The sequence below is a fragment of the Neolamprologus brichardi genome, chromosome 9 (assembly GCF_056152115.1).
Source record: "Neolamprologus brichardi isolate AB-2024 chromosome 9, ASM5615211v1, whole genome shotgun sequence".
Lineage (NCBI taxonomy): Eukaryota > Metazoa > Chordata > Actinopteri > Cichliformes > Cichlidae > Neolamprologus > Neolamprologus brichardi.
Window position 1 is genome coordinate 2,542,944 of NC_142112.1, and position 11,234 is coordinate 2,554,177.

General features: G+C 38.8%; 1 pseudogene; it reads left to right on the forward strand.

Annotated features, from left to right (window-relative positions):
• Nucleotides 1-5,039: 5,039 nt before the first annotated feature.
• LOC148101095 (uncharacterized) lies at nt 5,040-6,335 on the forward strand (annotated as a pseudogene).
• The last annotated feature ends 4,899 nt before the right edge of the window (nt 6,336-11,234 follow it).

Genomic DNA, 11,234 nt, shown 5'->3' on the forward strand with positions numbered 1-11,234 from the left:
TTATGCATGAAGATTGTTCATGGCTACCAAAAGAATCTAGTTTAGGTGCAGCTTGCTAAAGGAAATTTAAACAAGTATTAGGAAAGGTGCATATGTGTATGTACACTACATTACTTACTATATTACTATATTACCATGTGTATAAAATCAAGCACATAGGCTTTCACAAACTAACTGCTTCTATGAACACTGCCTGTTAGCGCCATTTATAGTTATTACATGTTTTATTTTGAAAAGCCTGAAAAGGATATGGTGCTTTTGTTGTGAAAGGTTTGTGAGAAATAAAACAAGCGAATGGCGGAGCGACACGATGGTTTTACCGTCGTTGTTGCACAAACCGACGCGTAAAACAGCCTCTTGTCCATCCAGACTCTTATTTTAGATATAAGAGAAATGCTCCAAGAAGAAACAAAGATAGCCATTACACTGCCCATGTGGAAAAGAAATAGAAAAAACTTATAAAAGACTTGCATCAGATGTGGCCTACTTCATATAGTGATATAAGGCTTATATGATTCACTCATGAAAGTAGCCACTTTCTCATTACTTTCATATATTGTTTTAGGAAGTATCCAAAACATACAAGTTTCATTTATATAATTTTTCAAGGGATCTTATATGTGTTTTCACTCTTGTGTGCTTTTCACACAAGACAGATACAAACTTTATAAGATTTATATATATCTTTTCCATATGGGTGGAGAAAAAATGAGCCACTCTGTCAAGAAGGGTGGTCAAAAATCCAGCTGGAATTATGCTATGTTGTTGATACCAAAGAATCGGAACAGGTGCAACTCAGAGGCATAATTTCCAGGGGGGATGGGGGGTTATGACCCAATAATCAGACCCAACCAATACAACCCCCCCAATAAAATTATGAATTATCCATCCATCCATTTGCTTCCGCTTATCCTTTTCAGGGTCGCGGGGGGCGCTGGAGCCTATCCCAGCTGTCATAGGGCGAGAGGCGGGGTACACCCTGGACAGGTCGCCAGTCTGTCGCAGGGCCAACACACAGGGACAGACAACCATTCACACTCACATTCACACCTATGGGCAATTTGGATTATCCAATTAACCTATCCCCACAAGATGCATGTCTTTGGACGGTGGGAGGAAGCCGGAGTACCCGGAGGGAACCCACGGGGAGAACATGCAAACTCCACACAGAAAGACCTGATGGTGGAACTGAACTCAGGACCTTCTTGCTGTGAGGCAACAGTGCTAACCACTGTTCTGCCCAAAAAAAACAAATTACGAATTATCTCGCATAAATAGGCTTTTGATTTTCTTTACTCATTTCAGGTATTACAAGGAAAATAGTTGCATGTTTAATCATCTGGGAATTTACCCAGATTTATTTATTTATGTAGACAGAGAACTTGAAGTTGATTCTGTTCATCTGGACATAGCGTTTTCCGTGGGAGAAACGTTTCATCACTCATCCAAGTGACTTCCTCAGTCTCAGCTGACTGCAGGTTTCCCCAATCTTATAAACAGAACAATGGCCCGTGAGGTCAGATTCATGATCAATAATATGCAAATTTATCAAAGTCCATGAGTACAATTCACAGAGAGTTGGGGAATAGCTGCAATCACAGATGCTGAAACACATACTCTTAGACTCATGTAAATGGCCTCCTTGACTCCGCCCTCAAACCAGCGTTCCTCCCTGTCCAGGATGTTACATCCTCATCATTGAAAGAGTGTCCACTGGCCTGTAGGTGTGAATATACTGCAGAGTCCTGGCCTGACGAGGTAGCTCTTCTGTGTTGTGCCATCCTCTTAGCCAGAGGTTGTTTGGTTTCCCCGATGTATAAATCCTGGGAATCCTGCTAGAACAGTTTTTGGCACAGTGTGTTTTGGGATTTGAAAGCAGTGCCTGGGATGACACCCAGCTCTATCTGTCCATGAAGCCAGATAACACACACCAACTAGTTAAACTGCAGGAATGTCTTAAAGACATAAAGACTTGGATGGCCACTAACTTTCTGCTTCTTAATTCAGATCAAACTGAGGTCATTGTACTCGGCGCTGAAAAGCTTAGAAATATGGTATCTAACCAGATTCTTACTCTGGATGGCATTACCTTGGCCTCCAGTAACACTGTGAGGAACCTTGGAGTCATTTTTGACCAGGACATGTCCTTCAACGCACATATTAAACAAATATGTGAGACTGCGTTCTTCCATTTGTGCAACATCTCTAAAGTTAGAAATATCCTGTCTCAGAGTGATGCTGAAAAACTAGTTCATGCATTTATTACTTCCAGGCTGGACTACTGCAATTCATTATTATCAGGATGTCCAAAAAACTCTTTCGGGTTGTTTTTTTTTCCGGGTCTTTCGTTGATTTTTCCCGTGCATACATGTGACCTCTGTATAACATGCATGTCTACGCCGGTTTGTAATAAGACTTCGGTGTCCACTGTCTGAACTTTAATCAGCACTGAAGCATTGACACTATTTACTTTCTTGGTGTTTAAATCCAGACATGCATATTTGTAAATGCCTCGGCCGTCTCCCCCTTCCTCGCTGTCTTCAGGTCGCTGTGGGAGGACCATGTGCGTTGGTCCAGTGTTTGATTATCAGATCTCTCTGGGGATGCATGTGTGTTTGTGTGTGTGCCAGTATGACCACATGTAGCTTATAATGAGCCCCAGTGGGGGCTCTCCAGAGGGCCTGTCTATTGATCATTAGCCTGCTGTCCACACTCTAATTTCCAACAAGCAAGCGACGGTTGTAACAAGAGGTCAGATTGCCTGTTACTGGGTGTGTGTGAATTCATGTCTGCATGTGTGATGTTAGATTTCACTTGCTGCTCTGTTCAGAGTATGCCGTCTGATGTGGAAAGTCTAGGTTTGATATCTGTGATGCGTGTGGTGAAGCAGCAGGCTGCCTCTACTTATTAGGATGTTTAAACTCAGGAAGTCAGAGGTTAGCAAAGTACGAGGACAGCACGCTGCTGTAGAGGACTAACACTGATGTTTAAAATAGTCACTGTCATCTACCGCATGTACAATGGTGCATGACCGTCTGACTGAAGCTATTTGAAACAACAACAGCTGCTTTTGCTCCTATATTACTGCTGCATGTGACATATTCTAATCATTTACTCACATTTTGTTTATTTTGTAAATACCCTACAATATTAAACCAACCAGATGCCAAAAGCATGTGCAACTTGCTAATAGACAACCAAATATCAGTGTAGGACTATGTATATGTACTGTTTTACTTCCATGGCCAAAGGTGTAATCGAGTACCTGTTTGCTTTTACAAGTTTTGACAGAATAGGTTGCTCTCAGTAACAATGTTCCCTCTAAGCTGCGCACGTCTCTGCGCACAGAAAATATGTGTTGCGCACAAAAAGAAAATCTAACCGGAATTGAAATTAAAATAAGTACTTTAACAATTCTGTTTTGCAGTGTTAGTCAGTGACTGACTGCTCCCGTATGGGATCAGAACGATGCCACCTTATCCTATAGTCCAGCCAATGATGTGATTCACATTCGTATATACGCAGCTAATCAACGTGGTTGTCAGGCTATGACAGCGTCCTTATGTGCGACACCGGTGTTTTAGCAAAGTGGTTGATGTGGAGTGAAGCCACGTTAATGACAACGTGTACAACCATTGGAGATGTGAGCAGGACAGACGGAACAACTGACGGGAAAAATGTGGACTTTATACCAGTTTTTAAATTGTGTTGATCGGCCACGTCAAACCAGAGTTATGATAAAATATCTGCAATGTTTGTTTTTCTTCCTGAATACTGTTGTTGTTTATATTTACTGCAGGAAGAAACGGTAAAAACAGCGTTTTATAAAGAAAAAGGCTTGAAAGCCTGAGAGCAAAAAAAAAAACCAAAACACCCAGCCTTTCCTATTGGTTGAAAAAATGGCAATGTGGCATCTAGTTGTTAAGAAACGGGGGAAGTTTTAGGAGTGACGGCGTGTTTTGAGATGTGAGAGATTTGTGATGTTTAGCACAAATCTTGTGTAGTTAGTGTGTAGTTAGTGTGTAGTTAGTGTGTAGTTAGTGTGTAGTTAGTGTGTAGTGTAGTTTTTGTGTCAGAACAATGAGGCGACTGCTGAATGTTACAGGTGTTACAGCAGTGATACATCTGCTGCTGTCAGGCCTGCAGGTATCAGGCTGTTGTTCTCCTTCATCTCATAGTGACAGAAATGATTTTTTGGAGCGGCACAAATAATTTGTGTGACATCAGATTTGATGCAGAACAGCTGATTGTTCTGTAAATAGTTTGAAATGTTTGTTTAAAAAACACCTTGGCTGCATTTAAAAAAAAAAAATAGCTGCAAAAAACTTTGCAGCTACCAGACCACATACTCATACTCATAATACAAGTCAGAGCTTTATATATATATATATATATATATATATATATATATATATATATATATATATATATGTCCCAAGATCTTTATACTAGAAATGTATTAGGGCAATTTTTGGATGTAGTTTGTGTAAAGAATATGGGATGTAGCTGTTAAATCTATATTCTGTTGAACTCAATAAACCATGAGCTTAAAATGTAAAAGCCAACAACAACTTGAGAGACCTACAGCTAATGATAGACATACTATATTATTGGGTGAATTCATATAATCCCCAAAGTGTTAAAATAATAATCTGTTGTCTGTTCTATTTATTCATAGTTAATTATCATATGAAGAAAAAAGATTTTAAAAGCACCTCCTCCCAAAACTAGGCTATTTCCCCTGAAGTTTAGAGCACCGTTTCACATCAAGGCGCCTGATTTCAAACGGGCCAATCAGCGCACTGCATCAGGCTCCATCGCAGACAACGTCGGTACAGCTCCACACATTGAGTTAGCTATTGGTAGAGAGATTTGAGATACGACGGCAGAGGCTCCCTGAGGAGTTGGTACAGAACTTGGAAAGACAGAAAAGACCAAACGCAAGACAAAGACGGGAAATTGTAAGGATTGTGGTCTCTGAGATGATGAAGATTTGTAAGAATCCAACCAAACACAAAACTACAGAGATAGCAAAAAGGATGGTGGCCAAGTTTTCCAAGTCTCTTCAAGATGTGATTGATGGTGATGTTATTGGACCTGGATATCATTCCCTGGTAAAGCAACTTCAGGCAAGAGTTGAAAATGTCAAGCGTCCTGACACACCAAAGGTAAAAAAACGCAAAGCAATATCAGATGATGACAACGACACAGACAAAATACCAGCTGAACAAAAAGGGTTCAAGACACATATGGCTGTATTAGCTGGGACCCAACGCATTTGCCACTCTCTGAGACTGTGGAGAGTCAGCTTAAAAAAGAAATGAAGAAGCTGTTTAAAAAGAATAACTACAGTACAGATGTTGTGAAAGAACTAGTCAAGTGCACCTATTACACCCAGCATAAAGACATCAACAAAGGGGCAAGCATCCAGAAACTATGCCTGGTGTGAATCTGATGGAGACCTTCCTTGCCAATGTAGACAAAAAGGGTGCACGTCTGTTAAAGTTCCTCAAATATGTTGATGCACAAAAGCACAAGCAAGTCCTGAATGCTGTTCTCAAACTTCAGACTGAAAGAGGGCAGTCCAGTGGTTGCTTGCAAGAAGTCATTGAGATGATGCTTCTTTTACTGGCTCATTTTGACGAGAAGGAAGAGCTTCTGTTCCACTGTGTTGAGATGACAAGCCTTGCAGAAGATGTTCAGATGGAGAAAGTGCCACCAACACCCTTCATCATTGTTTTGGTAAGCTGGAAGAGCAAAATTCAACAGGTTTTTTGTTTTTTGTTGTTGTAACTGCCACGTTAGTTTCATGTTCTGTTGCTTCCACACTAATACACTGGATAACACAACTATATAAGTTCAGCTAGTAACATAACTCATCAAATGATGCATGTAACAAGTATCTCTGTATTTGTATAAATGACTGACATTAAAGCTCTTGTTATTAAAGTTTTTAATTTGTTGTTGTTGTTTTAATTCTCAGGTTCCTCAACGACCGCATCACAGCCTTCACCTCTGCTATCTGCCTAATGTTTGGCAGTTACTACTGCTTTAACATACACTACCCTGTAGAACTACGATCAACACTGGAGTTCCTTCAATGGTAAAATTTCTTTTATTATGGATTTATTTTTGTGCTTTTCAAACTTGGCCACTTGATATCCCACCTCAGGTTGTTAATTTCCTCAATCTCTCTTGCCCTTTTTTTCATAAAGGTGTTTCTTTTCCATAAAGAGAGAGGCACTAAGGTTGAATCCAAGAAGAAAAAAGTGTTCTCAGTCAATCCCAGAGTCCTCACTCTCAACTCAGACATTGCTGACCATGAGTGGATCTAGTCCTACCCCTCTTGTTTGAGACGAAGTGATGAAGGTATACTATGTTACATTCAATTCAATTTAATTCAATTTTATTTATATAGCGCCAAATCACAACAAAAGTCGCCTCAAGGCGCTTCATAGATACAGAGAAAAACCCAACAATCATATGACCCCCTATGAGCAGCACTTTGGCGACAGTGGGAAGGAAAAACTCCCTTTTAACAGGAAGAAACCTCCAGCAGAACCAGGCTCAGGGAGGGGCGGGGCCATCTGCTGTGATTGGTTGGGGTGAGAGAAGGAAGACAGGATAAAGACATGCTGTGGAAGAGAGACAGAGGTTAATAACAGATATGATTCAACGCAGAGAGGTCTGTTAACACATAGTGAGTGAGAAAGGTGACTGGAAAGGAAAAACTCAATGCATCATGGGAATCCCCGGCAGCCTACGTCTATTGCAGCATAACTAAGGGAGGATTCAGGGTCACCTGGTCCAGCCCTAACTATATGCTTTAGCAAAAAGGAAAGTTTGAAGCCTAATCTTGAAAGTAGAGATAGTGTCTCAAAACAAGTGTAAAGTTTTTGTTTGTTACCTGATGCAGTTTGAAGATGTACATTTTCAGCTTTACTGCTCAGTTCTGTGTGCAAAATATGTGGGTGTAAACTTGTTCCTGTAATTTCTTCAATTCAGATTTTCTTTCAATTATAGAAAAAATGTTTCATTCTCTATATTTGTATTTGCATAATTTGAAAAGTCAAGATTCTATGTGTGCTGACATTTATGTAGTGAGAACAGCACCAAAAACACTTAAAGGTGTCTGAATCATCTGCTAAAGGTAATGTGAAATATAATGTGTGTTCAACTTACAGCATTGGTTTTGCACAGTTTGAACAGAACTTGTAAGAATTCTGTGATTCCTTACCAGTGTTGGTCAAGTTGAAAAAAGTAATCAGTAACTAATTACTGATTACTTCCCCCAAAAAGTAATCCTGTTACTTTACTGATTACTTATTTTCAAAAGTAATTAATTACTTAGTTACTTAGTTACTTTTTAAAAACATGATTTACAACCTGAATAGGTGATAAAGCGATAGATCTTTCAGCCCAATTCTACTTTTTCTACATAATCATCATACAAAATGTAATCAAATGGAAAAGTCTCTTTTTAAAACTTGTTTTATTAGTTTTAATCTTTTAACTTTATGCATCAAGCAAAAATTTAATTATCTGCAACATTCTCTGACTGGAAGAAATTAGTTTAATATTTAAACCTATTTTCTGCACATTCCAGCACATAAAATAAAATATTTTTTGTGTTTACACTCAGTCTTTCAAATAGATGCAAGTAAAACACAGCAGAAAATAAATAAAGTCAAAGACTAGCGGTCCTGTTGCTCTATTTTCACCTGTAAAGCAGGAGTGGGGTAGGCGGAGGTTTACCCTGGTGCAGGTGTGCAGCGGTCAGTGGAAGAATCTGCGAGTTTCTCTGTGAGTTTCCCATTACGTCGTAGCTACTCGGTGCTTGTTTGGAAGTTTAGGGGTTTTTTCGCTGTAAAAAGAAGTTTTCTTCCCACGCACAACGGACACTAATGTTTTTGTCACTTTTTATGGAATCAAACTCAAAGTAAGGTCAGTACTTCCACGCTTTAAACGCTGCACGCTCATACTCTCTCTGCACTCGATATATGATCCATTGTTGATCTGCACACAGCTGTTGTCACGAACGTCGCACTCGCTTACGTCACTGTCATGAGACATTCTCGCAAAAAATCACGTTTTTAGTAACGCAGTAACGCAGCGTTCCTACGGGAAAGTAACGGTAATCTAATTACCGTTTTTGCAATAGTAATCCCTTACTTTACTCGTTACTTGAAAAAAGTAATTGGATTACAGTAACTGCCCATCTCTGTTCCTTACTGTTACTGCCATGGAGATAACTAGTAACTATTTGTGATTTGTTGAGTAAAAATGTAAACGTTTGATGTTCAAAACATCAAAGATGTTAAATAAAATACTTTTTTTAAAAGTTTTTTTTTAAAATGTAAAATACATTTTTGTGTTACATTTAGTAATTTGAATAAAATCATGGTTTTTGTATTAAGCTTACAGAGTAGAACGCTTAAAAGCACTCATGATAGTTTGTCATGTTATATTAAATTATGAAGTAAAATGGTGTTAATAAATAGCAAAATTCTTTATTCAAACAGTAAATTATTTCATAAAACATTAACTCTCAAAGCAACAGAACTAGCACCCTTTTAGTCACACTAGTTAAAAGTGTTTCACTATAATATTTACAGGGAGGTTTTCTAATCTTTTTTTATAACCATTAAAAAGGGAAACTGCAATGCATTTTAAAGTAAATTCTGGCAATTTTTACAGAATAAAATTGTATTTTATTATTTTTTGATAGTTAATTTTACAGGGAAAAAATGTTGTGTTTTGTGGCGCAAACTTTATTTTATATGTTATTTTCATGTTAATTTTAGGGAAAAACATTTTCTTCTACGGTAAAATATTGACCCTAGCACTATTTTTTACCGTAAAATCAACAATAACAATACCTTCTTACCGTTAAAGAAGAAAATGTTTCACCCGTAATTTTACGGTAGATTTCTGGCAACCAGAGCTGCCAGCGTTTTACCATAAAATCTACATTTTTTTTTTACAGTGATAACTGCTTTTCAGAGGTTGAAGCACTAACTTTGCAATGAGCCCCTTCTGAGGAGCCCTGCCTTTAACCAGGCTTTCATAGTCCAAATGGACATCTCGAAGTTTGCATTGGAGTGGTTTTGCTGCAGGGAGAGCCAGGTAACCTCCAGCCTGTGGCCACATCAGTAGGAAGCTTCTCAAGCACGAGTTAAAGTATTCAGTGATTGAAAAGGAGTGTCTGGCTATGAAGTGGGCACTGGATTCACTGAAACACTGTTCTGGCTGCAGAACATGAAGGACACAAACTCAGTCACTAGTAGGGCTGGGCGATATGGCCTACAATTCATATCGCGATATAATTTGAAGCACGTGCGGTAACGATATATATCACGATATATTATTTTCTTCTGTATAACGTATTTTCCACACTATAAGGCACACTTAAAATCCTTTAATTTTCTCAAAAATCGAGAGTGTACGTTATGTATGAATTCTGGTTGTGCTTACTGACCTCGAACCGATTTTGGCAGAAATCTGTTAAAAATGTTTTAGTACAACTTTGGTAAGCTGCACTGCTTGATGGATTGTTGGTCATTACGGCTGCCGTAGTGAGGAGCTTCACGGAGTAATCTGGGTCCTAAACTCCGTCTGCTTCAGGTCCCAAAGTCAAACTAACACTGAGAGTTAAAAACTGTCTAAATTCTTTCATCTTTAATTAAATCATCAGCGTTGCTGCTTTACCAGGTGTAACAATTAAGTTTAACATCCATGAAAACAGAAGTTATTAAATTTAACGGAGTTAGAAGTTAACAGGAAGTTAGCTCGCTAGTTTCCACCTAAACATGTCATACCATGTTCTGACTGAGAGCTTTCTGAAACAAATTCAAACGTACAGCTCTGCTACCACTTCCAACATAAATGAAGACAGAAACTAAACAGCAGTGACGTTGGCAGGGTTACTGAAGTTGGACTAGCTGGTATATAATGTTGTGCTACGTGATTGCTAGCGACACAGCTATGTTAGCATAACATTAGCACAGTGAAGCTGGAGGATGAACGCCAACTTTTTTTCCACTGATAAAAGTTAACGTGAGGGATTCTGGTGGTCAGGGACAAATGCAATCGCATAGCAGGATGCTGTACACGGGGCAAACTTTTGTCAGGAGAACAACTGAGATCATTCATCCACAATACGAGGTTAGTTATTAATATACTGCAACAACATGGGAACAGAACAGCTGCAGAGAATTCAACATTAATGAATCAATGTTACGGAAGTGGAGGAAGCGCAGTTTTTGGCTTTCCCCATATTTCAAAAGTGCTTCATCTCTTTGCTGATAATGGTTGTAGCCGCTGCGATGCTTTCGACCAAAACAGGCGCAGCTTGATGACATCATCAACATGCGCTATTGCGATAAAGCGGTATAGTCAAAATCTCTATCGTTGGCCAAATTTATATTGTTTATATCGTATATCGTTTCTATCGCCCACCCCTAGTCACTATCTGGTTCCTTGCACTGTAGCCCTTCAACTTCGAAGTACTATACAGGAAAGGATATGTGAACTGCACAGCTCATTTTCTTTCACGGGTCACTGAGCCCGTGACCTTTAAGCCAGTGTTTCTCAACCTTTTCCCAAAAAGTTGATTCTGTTCATCTGGACATTTTCAGTGGGAGAAATGTTTCGTATTTCATCCAGGTGACTTCTTCAGTCTCAGCTGACTGCAGGTTCCCAACCTTATAAACAGGACATTTGCATAATGACTGAAACCAGCACCACTGAATGAACAATGGGCTGGGAGGTCAGTACCTTGATCATTAATATACTGAACAAGTTTGGTTAGTTTTAGAAAGGTTTATGATTTTGTAACAATAGACATTTTCACAGTGTTAACTTAAAGCTCCTCTTCCTGAGTTAGAAGAGTAATTTGGGGTGAAAAAAATTAATTACAAACACATTTGTAATATTTCACAAACAAATGTAATCCTGGAGCAAATATACTAGAGAATCACCTTTATTTGTAAAAAAACCCCGAAATGAATAGGAAACAGAGCCATTCATTATCACAACTGACCAGTGAACTCAGCTCATAAAAGCCTGAAAAATTCAGTTTCAGAATTTGTTTCAATCAAGGAAACATTAAACAGAATATTATGTGCCTCAGCACAGACCTACAAAGGCATTTACAAAAATTTTGCCAAACTGTTGGACAGATGTTCATCTACACACATAAACACATAGGCACCTGATTTCCATGACAATCAACA